The 17,446-nt window shown below is 41.2% G+C and overlaps 1 protein-coding gene and 1 long non-coding RNA gene across 3 annotated transcripts in view; one reads left to right on the forward strand and one right to left on the reverse strand.

The window, feature by feature from the left end:
- The window catches only part of KDM5A (lysine demethylase 5A), a 117,324-nt gene that overhangs the window by 90,930 nt on the left and 8,948 nt on the right, over window positions 1-17,446 (forward strand). The window lies entirely within an intron of this gene.
- Window positions 792-17,434, reverse strand: LOC139083490 (uncharacterized). 2 transcript variants are annotated; one of them, XR_011540250.1, is made up of 5 exons: window positions 17,295-17,434; window positions 12,783-13,009; window positions 8,866-9,147; window positions 2,325-2,424; window positions 795-2,229 (listed from the first exon to the last, which is right to left on the reverse strand). It is a non-coding gene; the product is annotated as an uncharacterized lncRNA (long non-coding RNA). The 2 variants fall into 2 exon arrangements; XR_011540249.1 differs by lacking the exon at window positions 2,325-2,424 and having other exon boundaries at window positions 792-2,229.

Genomic DNA, 17,446 nt, shown 5'->3' on the forward strand with positions numbered 1-17,446 from the left:
TTTGGATATGGATGTGCCAAGTGGTATTTACAGCATGAGAAGGAAAGAATGGATGGTAATGTATTTTGGAATTGCAGTCTTCTCTTGGCCTGGGTCATATCCAGTCACCACTATGCAACGAATGATGTGCATCAGGAAAGGACAGGACGGGTTTTTAAAGATGCATCCTGCTTAGTACTTTTGCAGTACTCCAAGATGTCTGAACAGGAATGTCTTTTGTAAACCTCAAGACCCTCTATTGATTATTCCCTTGCATATTTATTTACCTGTTGGTGAGACACAAATATAATATGGACTCTAATTTACCAGGGTTTTTGATGGTGCCTTATGAAAAAGTATAACTTGATTTCTTGTTTTTTGAGCATGTTTTGTGTTTCTTTTGTTTTTTGAAAGAATGCCAGATATGGTTATTTGCATTACATCTAAAAAATAAAAAAAATTGTGTGTGCTCGGGTTCCCGCCACTCCGTCATTTACATTAGTGGCAACTCTAAATGGTAACCATATAAAATAGGTAAATTTTGGCAATGAGTATTGATGATCCTGAAGAAAATTAGTAAGTATACGAGAGCCCCTTTTAACCTGTGCCAGAGCAGTTCCTAATATTGCATTTGCTCTCTATAAAATAAAGAACTGGCCTCAAATAATTGCATAAGTGGTGTGATGAGCATATTACGTTGCTGGGATAGTGTTTTCAGAAAGTGTAAAGTGGAAGAAGTGATTCCTGAAGGTTTTACCTGTCCCTCTGTTTTCAGCAAGAATCCAGCGATGACCAACAGACATTTCCCCACCTTTGATTCTTGAGCGGTTTATTCTTTGCAGTGAATGAGTAATAGCAGGGAAAATGAAGACAGACTTTCCTTTGGCCTCCTAATACTTAAAACTAGTTCAAACTGTAACTTCTTACAAGTAAATAGCCCTTTTTTCTCATTGCCGGAGTTACCAGGTCATGCAGGCATTGCTGAAGATGTTAAGGTTCTGCTTGCAGTGAGATCGGCCTCAAACATGAAGTGTGTGACTGTCACTGTGTGTCTTGGGGAGAACTTAGTGGGAAGAAAGAGGGAAAAATCTGGTTATCTCTTAACCTTGGCAAAGAATTTTCTTGCCAACAAAAAAAAGACACCCAAAATTTCATAAGGTGAGAAATTCTTCTTTTAAAAAATTTTGTGGGAGGCTCCCAGTTTAGATTAAGTATTTCTTGAGGCCTTGGTGGTGTGATTGATACCAATAAATTGAATATCCAGAATCTCTTTATGGAAAGCTTAGCTGTGAATTGGGAAGTCACACATGATATAAGTAGAAAACAATACAATCAAACACTATGTGAATAAACAGAGTGATTTTGGAATTTCTTTTCTCATCTGTTTGCTCTTTAAAGTGTATATCTATTCTACTTTTAATAGGAGGAAAGGAGATTTAATTAATATTTCCATACAGTAAAGTTCCATGAAATTTCTTTACTAGGCAAGGATTTTCTCTAACCTTGTCTTTTGGAGCTAGATTGTGTATCTTGTTAACGGAAAAAAGGGCACCACAGAAACCTTAAGAATGACTTAGTGGTTCTGTCTGGTGATGCCTGTGTTAAGGAACTCTGATGAGTTGCCAGGGGTATAAGGATGAAGTCAGAATTTTCTGTAGTCAAAAAAAAAAAACCTTCAAAAGCCAAGATGAGGACTTTAGGATTACATAAGGTAAAGAAACACTGGATTTAGGAATCAAATAATCTTGAGTTTTAGCTCTATGTATGACCTTATGTTAGCTCTTTTGAGTCTCAGTTTCCTACCGTGTATGGGTTAGTTCGTGTGGACAGGAAGACGTTTAAGTTACAGGCCCTCTCCTTGAGAGAGAGTAAGACATAATGATGATTTTTAAGGATGTTTTTTACTAAAACTTTTATAGAATTTAAAGAGGAAGATAGTAAAAGAATTTTGGACGTGTAGTCCAAATCCCCATTTAATGATAGAAAAATCTATTCATTACTCCCAAAGAGGGAACATACTGGGGCCAGCCCGGTGGTGCAGCAGTTAAGTTCTCACGTTCCACTTTGGCAGCCCGGGGTTCACCGGTTCAGATCCCAGGTGTGGACATGGCACTGCTTGTCAGGCCATCCTGTGGCAGGCGTCCCACGTATAAAGTAGAGGAGGATGGGCATGGATGTTAGCTCAGGGCCAGTCTTCCTCAGCAAAAAAGAGGAGGCTTGGCAGCAGATGTCAGCTCAGGGTTAATCTTCCTTAAAAAAAAAGGAACATACAACCTATATTGAATAGCTATCCTATTTTTAGAAAATGTAAGTATTGGTCACTTAACATCCATATGAGAGCTTACCCATAGTTTTCCCTTCGTTTGGTCTGAATTTTGCAGAGTTCTTTGTGCACTTATGTATGCTTCAAGACTGGCATCTTGCCATTCTATCTAGTGCCGAACTCTGTGGAGATGGGCAAGGATATCAGACATTTTGACATACCTAACTATGCCAGTCCCTCCTGAATTGGTACCTGGACCTCGTGAGTAATATTTTTTCCCCCAGTCAAAGTATAGGCCCCTCTTCTCTCCATACTAAGCTGCATTCTGCTGAAACCAATAGGCCATCTGAGCACTGGCAGCATTAGTCTTCCTTCTGGCCTAACCCTGCCATCTTCTATACTTAGGGCTAAACTTTGTTGAGACACAAAACAGATTATCATTAATGTTACTTCTGGAACCCAGAACAATTCAAGCACATTTAAGTCTTGGTCAGTGCCTAGTGCCTATGTTTATTTTGTCATAGAAACTTTGCTCCAGAGTTCCAGTTGGAACATTGAGGCTGGTTTAGTTCACTTTGCTTCTTGTCCCTGTAATTCTTTGTGGCCATCTAAAATAGAAGCCCATCCAGTCATCAGTCGTTTCTCCTCATATTCCTGTGCTGTTACCTGCTATGTTCAATTCATTTTCCCATTCCTGCCCTTCCTGCCAATTCTTTGCATTCTACGAGACACTTGTTTCTATATCCTTTGTACATAAACTTTCCTATTTTTTCATTAACTGGAACCTGGCTCTCCCTCAGCCGTATTTATGTTGGGGCTATTTCAAATGAAGGATGCTCATTTTCTCACTTTACTACTACAAGGTGTGAACTGGTGGATTATAGGGGCTTTTGCCCCTGTATTCCTGATTTTTCTTACCACACTTTGAGGCCTCTGCTATTCAGCTGTACCGTCCATCCTCATCACTGTCATCTCTGGTTACTCTTTTACATTCATTGAGGACTTTGATGGTTCATGGTGTCTCTGCCCCAGCCGTGCCATTATTCTGGGCAATATCGTTGGTCATGGATGACCTTACAGTTTCTGGACCTCCACCTCCAATAATCATTTTCACACCATTTAACAAATCAATTTCAAGGCCATACCTTGTACTCTGTCAAAATTTCTGAAATGTTAAATTCTAGGATCCTGTTCATACTAATTTTTAATATGTTGTCCTTTGATCTCTTCCTCTCAGTATGTTTACTCTTTGACTGCAATTCCTTAGTCACTTTTTTCTTCCGTTCTGTCAGTTCACTCTGGATTCACCCCCTTTCTTCTCCATTTAGCGTAGACTGTGTGGCCCATTGCTCACTCATGATCTGTTGTTTCCCAATCTCTCTGGCCCTGCAGAACCTTGTCCCTGGATCATTTTAGCCATCTGACTCTTGCTCTCATGATCTGCTGAATACTACTGAGTGGCATCACAAATTGACCCAAGTAGGTGGCTCTCAAAGCAGTTCAGCAGCCCGAATGATCCAGCAACCTCTTCAGTTCTTAAAGACTATTTCAGAATTTCGTCTCCCCATCCCACTACCTCTCTACCCTCAGCAGAGGCCTACCTCCTAACACTGAAGAAATTGAAGGTTACTAGGAGAGCTCTAGGCTTTCCTGGTCACCTCTACCAACAACGTCCTCATCTGTCTCAGGAGAGGTGTCTGTTCTCTGGCCAACACTGAATGTGTAGGCAAATGAGCAAGTCAGTGAATCCCATCCCATGTTAACTACTTAGGAGACCTTATTCCATCAGTCACCTCCTCTCTTCTTTATCTTCAGTGTCTCCTCTCTCTCCCTTATTTAGCATATAAGTGTGCTCAAGTCTCTCCTATGTTAATATTCTTCCTTGAACCTATCTCACTTCTGCTCTCTTTTTACCTTCTTTCTTTTGTGGCCAAGCCCCATTTGTTCTCTCTACTTCACTTTCAGTTCATTTCTCAGTCTATTGTAATCTGGATTCTACCCTCAACATTCCACTGAAATTACTCTTACTAAAGTCATCAACTAAATACATATTGCTAAGTCCAGTGGACACATCAATTCTTGACCTCTCTTCAGCATTTGACACTGTTGTCCATTCGCTTTTTAAAACTCCTCCGTTGGCTTCTTGGTCACAATTTTTTCCTAATTTTTCTTCTCTCTAGCTGCTCTTTAATCAGCCTCTTTTCCTGTTTACCCCCTTAAAATGGTGTCGTCAGAGGCTCTTCTCTATATACTCATCCTCAATTGCCAGTTTTATTTATGTTTCCCAAATCAATGTCACCTGCCCATGCTCGCTCTTTGCTCTTTAATCAACCAGTAAACATTTCCACTTGTATTTGTTTTAAAAACTCATTGTGTAAAAGCCCAAACTTGCCTCCTTACCACACTGACACCACTTCCTTTCTAGAATAGCTAGTTGCCCAAGCCAAAATTCTGTGAACCACCTTATATTCTTTCTGCCCACTCACTTCCTGTATGCAATTAGATCACTCAATCCTTTAGATTCACTAGTCTTATCTTTATCTCCATCTCCTCTGTTCCCATTGTGATGCATTAGTTCAAGCCCTTATCACTTTTCACCTAGATTTCTATGCTAGTCTTTAGTCTAGTCGATCTCTAGTTTATATTCCAAATTACTACCAGAATGAACTATCTAAAGAGCCAATCTGGGGCCGGCCCAGTGGTGCAGTGGTTAAGTGGGCACGTTCTGCTTTGGTGGCCTGGGGTTCACCGGTTCAGATCCCAGGTGTGGGCGTGGCACTGTTCATCCAGCCATGCTGTGGCAGGCGTCCTACATAGCAAGTAGAGGAAGATGGGCACGGATGTTAGCTCAGGGCCAGTCTTCCTCAGCAAAAAGAGGAGGATTGGCAGATGTTAGCTCAGGGCTGATCTTCCTCAAAAAAAATTTAAAAACAGCCAGTCTGTTCATTACATTGTCCTATGGAATCTGCCTCTGTTTACCTTTCTAAGCTCCTCTGCTTCCACAGACATCCTCAGTCACTGTGCTCAGACACACAGATTTTCGTTTCCTTATACATGCTAAGCTCTGTCTGGAATGCTCTTCTAGCTCTTTCGTTCTTGAGGTGTCAGTTTAAATGCTGCCTCTTCAGAGGCCTTGTTGTCTTTCACAACAGCTTCTTCTACTCCCTGTGGGACTTTGCAGTATGTGATGTATTTGTTTATGAGTTCTATGAGGGCCGGAACTTTGTTTCCTTTCTCTCTCTCTTCCCAGCAATTAGAACAATACTCTGCGTATAGTAAACAGTCAATAAATAACTTGAATGAATGCTGTTTCATGCCTTTGCTCCTCGCTGTATATTGTCCCTCTCAATTTATTGTTCTCTATGTTTGACTGCCATGCCCTCCTCTACCCTTTTACTACCTTCTCTTTCTTCAAAATTCAGCTCATCCCCAAAACTCTTCTGAGAAGTCTTTCAGGTTACTCATGTCCTCGTAATCTGATTCAGATGTCGTTTCACGGAGCTCTGATAGCATTTAGATTATAAAATAGTCCTCAAAGTGTGGTCTCCAGATCAGCAGCACAGGGGAATTTGTTAGAAATGCAAATTCTTGGGCCCCACCTGAGACATCCTGAATCAGAAACTCTGGGGCGGGGCCAACAACCTGCATTTTAATAAGCCCTCCAGGTGACTGTGATGCATGCTGAAGTTTGAGAACCACCAGACTGTATTCTAGCCACTTCATTTATATCTCCAGAAGCTAGCACAGTACCTCACACAAGATTATTGTAAAGATCTTCCCTACAAAGAACTGAAATCCATCTTCCTGTAGACTCATGTGTCAATCCTGATTCTTTTGAGGATATGAAAAACTAGTTCAACTGCCCTCTGTTTGGCAGCCTTTCAATATTTGACAATAGCCATTATTTGTACCTCCCAAACCCTCATTTCAATCTTCTGATTTAATATTATTCTTTTTCATGTGCTGTGACTTTGAGTCCCTTCAAACTCAAGCTCGTTGAATTTTTCTGAACTAATAGCTTACTTCATATCCATCTTAAATATATATTCAGAGCATCCTTTTAGCTTTCAGGCTGCAATTCTAAAGGTGGAACTATATGTCTGTATAGTCACCCCAACAAGATAGAGTTCACAATGAATATGAATAGTATTCCATTTGTACAGTTGTAGATGTACAGTGGAAACCAAAAGTGGTCTGAAACCCTGAATATTCTCTCTCTCAAAGAGCCTGGTCTTTGTAACATGAAAGTAATTTTGTAAAGTGGTTTCATATAACTGAATTGGTGGTTCTCAGCCCTGGTGGCATGTTAGAATCATCTGGAGAGCTTTAAAAAACCATCCCTACCATTCCCACCCCAGACCAATTGAATCAGAGTATCTCAGAGTAGAGCGCAAGGACCAGTATTTTTTTTTTTTAACAGCTTTATTGAGGTGTAATACCACAAAATTCACTCATTTTAATATGAGTCAATGATTTTTAGTAAATTTACAGAATTGTGCAACCATCACCACAATCTAATTTTAGAATGTTCCCATTACCCCAAAAAGAATGTCCGTGCCCATTCGTAGTCACTCCCTGTTTCCACTCCCAACCCCCTGTGGCCATGAATCTACTTATGTCTCTCTAGATTTGCCTTTTCTAGACCAAAGCATTAGGATTTTTTAAAAAGCTTCCAGGTGATGTTCATAATGCAGCCAGAGTTGAGAACCACAGTTCTAAATGCATTATAAAGAATCTTAATGGTTTTTAAGAGCTGTGTATAATTAGGACATCTTGCATATTTTCCAATTTGTGCTTCCCACCTTTGCCAGTGCATGCAACCATCACCAGTATGACAAGATCATTAATTTGGTAATGGAACTTAATAGACCATTCCGTTATTTTACTCTCTATACCTTTTAGTATCATATTCAAAGTTGCCCCCATTTTTTCCCCAAGCTATTTTAAAACATCTCTAGTCTGCTTTTTTCCCTTCAGCTCGTAAATTATCAGCAATGGAAATTATCTCAGGAGCATTCTCCCTGACATAATTTAGTCTCCAGGAATGATCGCAACTTGCTGGTGTTGATCCCATCTATAAAGTTATTTTAAGTGTCTTTCACATTGGTGTTTCTTCACTTGGTGTTTCTTTTCCTTTTTGGTGGGGGTGGGTGGTGAGGAAGGTAGGCCCTGAGCCAACATTCATTGCCAATCCTTCTCTTTTCACTTGAGCAAGATTGTCACTGAGCTAACGTTTGTACCAAGCTTTCTCTATTTTATATGTGAGACACTGCCACAGTACGGCCTGACGAGTGGTGTGCAGGTCTATGCCCAGGATCCAAACCTGGGACTCCTGGGCTGCTGAATTGGAGCACGCAAACTTAACCACTATGCCACTGGGCCATCCCCTCACTTGGTGTTTCTTCCCTAGATGTTTTGCAGTCTGACTAACCTCTCTGCCAAATATAGATTTCTGCTTTATAAATACACTAATATTTCTAAAGCATTTTGGGGAAAATATATTTCTTTTTTTTTTAAATAATACATGGACATTTGTTTAAAAAAATACTAAAAGTAAATAAATAAAAAATCATCCTCCACCAAAAAATGACCACTAAGATTTAACCAAATTTCTTTCAGCTATCCATGCATATTTATTATGCATATATACAAATATGTACACCTTTACATAACTGAGGTCACACTCTATGTACTGCTTTGTAACTTGCTTCTTTTACTTGAGAATGTTTGTATAAGATAATAAATATAGATTTGTATTGTTTTTAATGGCTATATAGTTTTGCATTAAATGGAATCTTAATGATTTTTAAGAGCTATGTATATTGAAGACATTATTTCTTTGTCTTGTGTTGCAAATTTTTGACCACCTTGTTATCAGTCTTTTAACCTTATTTATATATTTTTCTTTATAGAAGTTATTAAATTTTATGATGTAAACTTAACCTCTTTAATTTTTATATTTCCTGGTTTTCTTCATATGCTTAGAATGACCTTCTCCTCTACAGGATAATAAAAATACCTCCATAATTTTGCTTAATACTTTTATAGTTTTATTCTCTATACTAAATCTTTGTTCCATTAATTGGTGTGAGGGATGCTTTTTCTTTAGATTATTCCTCTCTTGACTACATTTGTTAAGTTTCTTACAGCTTACTCATTCACTTTTTTTTTTTTTAAGATTTTATTTTTTCCTTTTTCTCCCCAAAGCCCCCTGGTACATAGTTGTATATTTTCAGTTGTGGGTCCTTCTAGTTGTGGCATGTGGGACGCCGCCTCAGCATGGCTTGATGAGTAGTGCCATGTGCACGCCCAGGATCTGAACCGGGGAGACCCTGGGCCGCCAACTCGGAGTGCACGAACTTAACCACTCGGGGGTCGTCCCCCGCCCCCCGTCCCCCCCCCCCCCCCCCCCCCCCCGCGCTGGCCCCTCATTCACTCTTGAAAGTATCTGAGCATCTGCCTTGCATTTCCATGCATGTGTAAATATAGTCATTCCAAAACCTTTCATATGCAAACACAACTTTCCATATGTGTATACATTCAGGATATTCACTGCATTAGTTATCTATTGCTGTGTAACAATATTACCACAAATTTAGCAGCTGAAAAACAACGAACATTACCTCACAATGTCTGTGGATTGGGAATTAGGGCACAGCTTTTCTGGGTCTTCTGCTTCGGGGTCACAACGTGGTGGTCAAGGTGATCTCAGTTGCAGCTTGGCTGGGGAAGAATCTCTCCCAAGCTCGTGTGGTGGTTGTAGCATTTAGTTCCTTGTGTGTTGCCAAACTGAGGGCCTCAGTTTTTTCTTGGCCACCTGCCAGAGGCCATCCTCCATTCCTTGGCTTGTGAGCTTTCCCAGCATGGCCACTTGTTTCTTCAAAGCCAGCAAGGGAAAGGGTCTCCTAGTGAGAGAGATGTTACAATCTTATATAACATAATCATGGACACATACATCATGTCACCTTTGCCATATTCTATTGGTTGGAAGTAAGTCACAGGTCCTGGTCACACTCAAGGGGAGGAGATCACCAAGGGTCTGAACAAGAAGCAGGGACCATGGGGGACCACTTTAGAGACGGTCTGCCAACTCACACAATGTGAGTAGTATGCTGCATCAGATTAAGATTGAAGTGCCTGAGAAAAGGTAACTTCTTCAGGCCTTACAAAATTCACTCTGTCCATGCTTTCCTATTCAAGTTAGATTGAAAAAGAGAAGTGTAATAGCTTTGTTTTTCTATGTTCATGAGAAGGAAAGCAGTGGCTTTTCTCGTTTGGGCTAAACTTTTATCAGACTGCCGCAGTTTGGGGAAATTATAACCACGCTTTGGCCAAAGCTGTCCTGCGTTCAACGGGGCAAATCTTTGCTGCTGCTTAGAGAAATAGAAATCTCCAAATCTCATCAAGTCTATTTCTATGTGACCTGATTTCCTTGATCCTACTGTTCAGTTGTCTTCTGAACACACTCCAAATTGTTCATATCCTTTTTAATGTCTATGCAAAGCATTCTTTTGATCTTTAAATGACAATTCTGGATGAAGGAGTCAGATCTCCCTGAATTTTTTAATTCAGAAGATTTATAGTATGCATAGTTAAGAGTCTTTGCAATTTGTTTTCTCTCTGTACATTTTTTTTTCTTCTGTAGCCTCATGCTTTTGGAGGCTGTCAGGAAAAATTGCTGTATTTTTCCATTCTCAACTTCCATTCACAGATATGGAAATGTGAAGATTCCCTTATCATTGAAATTACTATCTTCTTATCTTTCCCATGCATCCTGAGAATTTCTATTTTGTTTCTAGGGATGGATAAATTGGGAGTTTAGTAAATTGATTTCTTGATACGTAGTAAGCAAGGATAGGAGGCAAGAGAAGAAACTGGAAGCAGAATTGAGAGTTTTAAAGCATCTCACGCTGAGTTTGTAAACTAATGATAATTCCTTTCCAAGGTAATAAGATTGCTATCTCTGCTACTGATGGGCAATTTCCATATATCCACTTGTCTACAGGCTTATTTACACCTCAGCAAGGACATGAGTCAGTGCTGGCTTTGTGTGTTTGTTTTGCAGTTCTTTTCTGGGGTATATTTAATATTCTATTGCTCTAGGTTCTATCGATAATACATGTCTTAGAATTACATAGCCCTAAGATTTCCGTGCATCCTAATGTCAACTTTTCCATGCTTCTGCTGCCAATAGGATAGTGTCTAAACCATCCTAAAAGATGACTAATTATGGGGCCAGCCTGGTGGCACAGAAGTTGAGTGCGCACGTTCTGCTTCAGTGGCCCAGGGTTTGCCGGTTCGGATCCCGGGTGCGGACATGGCACCGTTCATCAAGCCATGCTGTGGCAGGTGTCCCACATATAAAGTAGAGGAAGACGGGCACGGATGTTAGCTCAGGGCCAGTCTTCCTCAGCAAAAAGAGGCGTCTTGGCAGCAGATGTTAGCTCAGGGCTAATCTTCCTCAAAAAAAAAAAAAAAGATGGCTCATGCTTGCATGAAAAATGTGTCTGGGAAATATTCTGTATAAATAGCCTAATTCCGTCTTGTTTTTTTTAATATTACTGATTCAGCTACCATTGTACAATAAATATTTGGTTACCGAGCAAGGATTTTTCTGATTTGTGAGATGGCTGTAGTTATGTGGGAGGTATTGGGACTAAGGGAGGTGATGAGTGGATAGGTGGTGAGAGAAGATGTTCTGAGTTTACATGAAATTCCCAGTTCCCAAGATATTCCTCTGCTAAACTATGTTTTTCCAAAGTTGTATCTGCACCCTCTCTGGTTTGCAGAGAGGGAAGGAAAGAGGGAAAATTTGTCTTAATCTAAAGAAGAACAGGGATCCGATAACTAAGGTCGACATGAAGGGAAGGAACAGTAGATAAAAAATAGGGTTAGAATATTTTGATGGAGTTATAGAAGAAGCTAGAATGAAATGTGAAAAATTCTGGTATTAGGACCTATCTAATGGAAATTGAAGTATAAAATGCTCCCCCGCCCTCTTTTCAAGTCATTTCTTTCCACGTGGTCAACAAGCATTGCCTTTATGGCTATAAAGAGCAGCTGAGGTCCAATACCCAAGCAGCTGCAGGCTCTGGTCCAAAGAGCAGACTGTGCAAGAGGCAGCAGGATGGGCAGAGCAGTCATTACTACACGTCAAGCGAAGGCTAGAGATCTACGCAAACCAGAACTGAAGGCATGCCTCAGGACGAAACTCACTTTAGCAGTCCTGCCACAGGGAGAGAGGGAATCCAGACTGCCATGGGAGAAGCATACCTTGGGTACAAAGTAACAGTGGGAAAAGAACGAACAGTGAGTGATCCATGTCACATGGCACAGGGTGAAACCTTACTTGATTATTTCTTTAAAGTAGCAGCATAGATTCCCAGAGCAGAAAGCCAGCAAGGATTCCTCTTGAATTTGTGTTTAAAAAAATGCCCTCAGACTGAAATTACTAAACAGGGTAGTGCTTATGTTCACTTGGGAAGCTTGTTCAGGGGTGGATCTAGGTTTTGTAGGACTTGAAGTTTAGACAGTTGCAGGGGTCCTCTTTATGAAAAATAGTGCAAAATTAGAAATTCAACACTAGATACAGAGGATTGGAAGGCACCTATGCAAGCGAGGGGCTCTGGAACGTAAGCTTTATTAACTTCGCGGTATTTTACCTCTGCTGGGTGAAGCAGAAGAATCTGGGGGAGACCTGAATTCCAATCCTGTGTTACTTAGTTGCTTTGGAATCTCCGGTAATTTACTTCTGTCTGAAGCTGCAGTTTCTTACCTATACAACAGGGATAATGCTAATCTTTCTGGGTTGTCAATAAAGACTAAAGAAGAGAATGGATGTTAAAGTGCCTGGCACAGTGCCATAACCGTTAATATTGGTGACTTATTGTGGTGCTAAGTTTTGGTAGGTATTATAGTTGTTGATGAAGAGGTGAACGCTAATTATTCTGGTCATTACTGTTTAGAGCTCTAATTCTTGGAGACTGAGGAAAATATCTTTAACTCATATAAATGTTCTGAGTGTCTGCTGAGTGGACTGAGTACTCCCAGATGTTTTTCTATGTTCAGAAGACGGCATTGGACTGACTTAAAGATGCCTCCTTTCTAGTGGTGCTCGGTCTGGACTATAATCATTGACTGTCAGAACTGGGAAAATAGTAACTCTTGGAATGACTAGAGTATCCAGGAGAAAGAATTACGGGCAGATCAAGTAAAAGGGGAATGATCAGACTGGCTCCCGTTTTCTCTTGCAGCCTGAGATGAGCTGTGGAAGACTCAGAACTCAAGTGAAACCTAGCGATGACCCAGTCTTGCTCTCCTATTTTACGTATGAAAAACGGAGGCCTAGAAAGGTGAAATGGATTGCCAAGGTTATGTGGTTAATTAGGATCGTATCCAGGACTAGATTTTAGTGTTCTGCCTCCCAGGTTATCCATTTTTTCCATCACACTGAAATTTGCTCTTGCCTCATTCTCCATTTATACCCTTTCTTTTTCGCCTTTATTTTTTTTTTCTCCATTGGTCATCTTGCGGAACTCACCACCGTATTCCAATAGTCACTTCTTTAGGCTTCTGCCTCTTAGTCTGCTGGTCTGTTTGTAGAGTTCTTCAGTTGCTGAATTTCGTGATTGGTGGAAATGAAGAATTCAGTCAGCAAGGCAGAGCCATTGTTGAAGCAAACACGACACTAGCCAGTCAACAGGAATACGGCATGGAGGAATCATGAGGAAATTCTGGACACTCCAGCGTGATAGGGATGTTAAGACCCTGGAGAGCATCCAGAGGAGAGCAATGAAAACAGTGGGTGGGGTAAGAAACACGCACTTTTAGGAAAGATGAAAGGATTTGTGATTATTTATCTTGGAGAGGAAAAGGCTGAGGGTGGCTTTCAAAAACAGTTTCAAATATAAGACCAGCTGTGGTACATCTTCCCTGAGGACAGAATGAGAAATAAGATAGCAGTAAGAGGATTTAGGCTACAGAGGTTTTTGACTTTAGCTGCCCATTAGAGTCATCCAGGGAGCTTTTTTAAAAAAAAAATTCAAGGTCCAAGCCATACTTCAGAGCAATTAAGTATTTAGGGTTGGGAACCAAGTGTTAGTAATTTTTTTAATGTTTCCCCAATGATTTCAATGGGCAACTGAGGTTGAGAACCTAGGCTAAGTGTGAAGATAAAAGCTCCCTAATTGCTAAGGATTATGTGATTTGGGAAAGGACACTGAGTGGGGTGTACCATCTTCCTACTTGGAAATGATTTAAGTATATAATAGACTCTTAGCTTCTTGGGGCATTTAGGCTAGCGTCTGAGACAGGTTTTGATACGGTAGCCTTCTTCAGATGCAGGAGTTCTCAACCCTGCTTGTGCATCAGGATCATGTGTGTGAGAACTAGGATCACATTGTGGAGCTCTAAAAATTTAGAGATATCTGGGCCCCTCCCCAGAGATGAACCAAAATCTCTTACGTGGGGCCCAAACTATAAATGTATATATGTTATATATAATATATATGTATAACTAGCTAGGTAGATATAGGTAGTTATATATAGCTATTGTAGGGGAGGAAGACATTTCCTCTACCCTCTCTGGGTCCTTCTGGCCAGAGAACAAATTAAATTCACGTGAGACAGAATAACAGGAGAAAACTAAACAAAGTTTTATAACATGTATACATGGGAGAGCCTCAGGCAAACTGAGCAACTCGCCAAAATGGCTGAAACTACCACCTTAAATATCATCTTCAGCTGAAGACAAAGGAGGATGTTGGGGGTGGGGGGAGTCAGTTATGGGAGGTTACCAGACAAGTACAGTAAATAAGAGTAAGGTTATTATGCAGATTTAAGTCCTTGCCTTCCACATTGATTAAGAGTTTCTAGAGATAAGGTCATCCCCCCTTCTTCCTGGTACAGAGAGGGAGACACCTTTAAAGATGGAGATTTCCTTTACAATGTAAATGTCTCTTAACAAAGGGTAAGTAAATTCTACTTTTCAGAGTTTCTTTCCTGTCTGCAGTTTTTTAAAAGTAACCAGCCCAAAATATTCCTCATGCCAAAGAGACGTATCTTGGGGTGGCCAATTCTAGCCCCCACGCTATCTATACATTTATAGAGCTCTGTAGGTGATTCTGATGCACAGTTTTGGGAATCACTTTCTAGGGGAGGATCACGTACTCGTGATTTCCCAATTTAGCTGCATCACTCATTAACATCCACTCTGTAAAAGGCATTGCAGATTTTTTTTTTTTTGAGGAAGATTAGCCCTGAGCTAACTACTGCCAATCCTCCTCTTTTTGCTGAGGAAGACTGGCCCTGAGCTAACATCCGTGCCCATCTTCCTCTACTTTATACATGGGATGCCTACCACAGCATAGCTTTTGCCAAGCGGTTCCACGTCTGCATCTGGGATCTGAACTGGCGAGCCCTGGGCTGCCGAGAATCAGAACGTGTGCACTTAACTGCTGTGCCACTGCGCCAGCCCTGGCATTGCAGATTTTGACAGCATTAATTTTGCCTTGAAAAGTAGTGTGAGCTGTATACCTGGGAAGAAATGCACAGTCACCTCTACTTCCCTCCTGTCTTAGTACACACTTAGATGCTAACCTGAGGTGGAAGCCTGACACCAATCAATTAGCACCTACTATATGTTCAGCGCTATTGTATTCCTTGACAAGAAGGAAACCTAAGATTTTTTTTCCCCCTTAAGGAGTTCACAAACTCCTGCATTGGAAGCAATTAGAAAACAACACAGAGGGACTGTGAAGTTAAATGGTACGACTGCCCCAGAAGTTCAGTTGAGAGGGAGACCAGCAGGGGCTGAAATTACTGGTGGCAACTTATCGGGAAGTGTGGGATTGCAGCTGAGTCTTGAAGAACAGCTAGGGTTTGAAAAGAGAGTGAGTGAAGGAGGGCATGCCAGCTGAGGCAGAAACGACATAGGCATAGGACATCTTTGGGGGACCTCGAGGAAAAGAGTCTGGAGAGGAGGAATATGTTGGAGAGTAGAGGGAGGTAAAGTGGCAGGGCGGATTGGGCCAGATTGTCATGTGCGGGACCATCAGCCATAATTTAAAAAGTTCTTAATAAAGCAGGTGACTTGCTGAAACAGTGAGATATTAGTGTAAAAGAAGGGTTGCAACACCTTAAAGAGGTCATTCTCTTACAATTCTTTCTTTCCTGGTTGATACAAGGTCCACTAAAACAAGGTTTCCTCCAGACTCCCCATTAATGCTTTGTGATTCTGATTCAGAAAATTTTGCATTTTAATCTTATGGAAGAATTGAGAGGAAAATGGCCCAATGATGTCAATCTGTTCTACAAATTTTTTCTTTTTTTAATGAAGGGAGCAGGAGTAAGATGTAACAAGAAAGAGTGGAGTAAATTGGGATTGAGATTAGTTTGAAGCGTGGAGAATATAGGAAATAGGAAGTGAACACCTGTGGCCAAGGCCTTGAGAGTAAATTTAGGTTTCTTTTTCTCCCAAGAGTCACCACCTTCCATGATCTCAGTGCAGTTCTCTGAGTGTGTGTGGCTATTATGGCTGAGAAAGAGAAAAGATGCCCCTGACAGCCAGAAACTGAACTGACACTATCAATTAGGCCTTGGTATCGCTAGGAGCTAGCTTGGCACAGTTGGGCCTGGTGTTGTCCTGTTGGACATAAACCATTGCACACATCAACATCAGACAAGGCCACTTTGTGATCATGATGGCTCAAGACAGAAAGAAGACCATTCTGTGATCATGTATGACAAAGACAAAAACATCAACATTGTCCAAACCACACAATGACCAAACATTCCCCTATGCTGGCTAACATGAGTGACTGCTGCTTTCTCACCAATTCCAATTTTTAGCTTCACTTCATTTTACCTGCTTTCTAGATGATTCATTAAGAAGTCCGATCATAAAATTATCCCTGCTTCCTAATAGCACCCAATCCAGAGCAAAGCCCTGGTTCCTGAACCCTCCTTAAAATCAGTTAACACACATTGATCTTATAATATACCCTTTTCTAACATCCTCTTGCTGAGACACCCCACAATTCTCCTCTGTTGCAATGAGTAGTAAGCCCAACTTGTTTAACAACAGGTGTTTTCCTGGTGCTCTTTAATTGGTGGGCACTGACAGACACAACACAGTTTGAGTGGGGCCTGTCTGGTTTTTTCTTGTTTGAGGGAGCCAGGACAGAGGAGAACCATATAGTTATCACTCCCTTTTAGGTCCCCGCTCCCTCTTTGCACTGAGAATAGTCATCAGCCATGAGGAATGAGATATAGACGGCACCTTGAGTTCCACATCAGTCAGCTAAGTGATGTTTAAAAATGTTTAGGATAAGGGGCCGGCCCGGTGGCGCAGCGGTTAAGTTCGCACGTTCCGCTTCTCGGCGGCCCGGGGTTCGCTGGTCCGGATCCCGGGTGCGGACATGGCACTGCTTGGCAGCCATGCTGTGGTAGGCGTCCCACGTATAAACTAGAGGAAGATGGGCACAGATGTTAGCTCAGAGCCAGGCTTCCTCAGCAAAAAGAGGAGGACTGGCAGTAGTTAGCTGAGGGCTAATCTTCCTCCAAAAAAAAAAAAAAAAAATGTTTAGGATAAAAGACTGTCAACCATTGAAGTTGCTGTTTTTACATGTTGTTGCTCTGCCCAAAACCCTCGCCATAGCTCTGGGCTGTAGTGTCAGGGTGTGGGAGCCGTGCTGAGAATTTCTGCATCCGCTCAGAGCCCCTGATCACTTAATCCACCACGAGCTTCCTGCTGAGACGAGTCACATAGATGTTGCAAACTCTCCTCTCTCTGTACTCTGAGAATCAGACAGGAAATCAGGAAAAAGGGATCAGAAGAAACTGGACACAATTGGAAAAGAACTGCAATTAACTTTCTGGAGTTCAAGAGGAAAGGTATAATTTTCCTTCCTTGACAGGGAGGCCAGAGTAGCGGGGGAGGATTGTAAAACATCGGATAGGGAAGAGAGACTTCTAATTACGTTTTAAAAATATTCTTCAGGTCTGATGAAATTTTCTGTGAAAGCAACATTTTTCTCGTCATTTCCTTACTCACCTCTTTCCTGAGAAAGTTATGTTTAATCCCATGGGCCAGCAATAGCCCAAATAAACCCAGTTCTAGAGTTGTGCTTGTTAGGCTTTTTCTTGTCTTTTTCCCCTCTGGAGTTAAAGCGTGGCATCGTGGTTAGAAAGAATGGACTTTGGAAT

The sequence above is a fragment of the Equus przewalskii genome, chromosome 5 (genome assembly GCF_037783145.1).
Source record: "Equus przewalskii isolate Varuska chromosome 5, EquPr2, whole genome shotgun sequence".
In the NCBI taxonomy this organism is placed as follows: domain Eukaryota; kingdom Metazoa; phylum Chordata; class Mammalia; order Perissodactyla; family Equidae; genus Equus; species Equus przewalskii.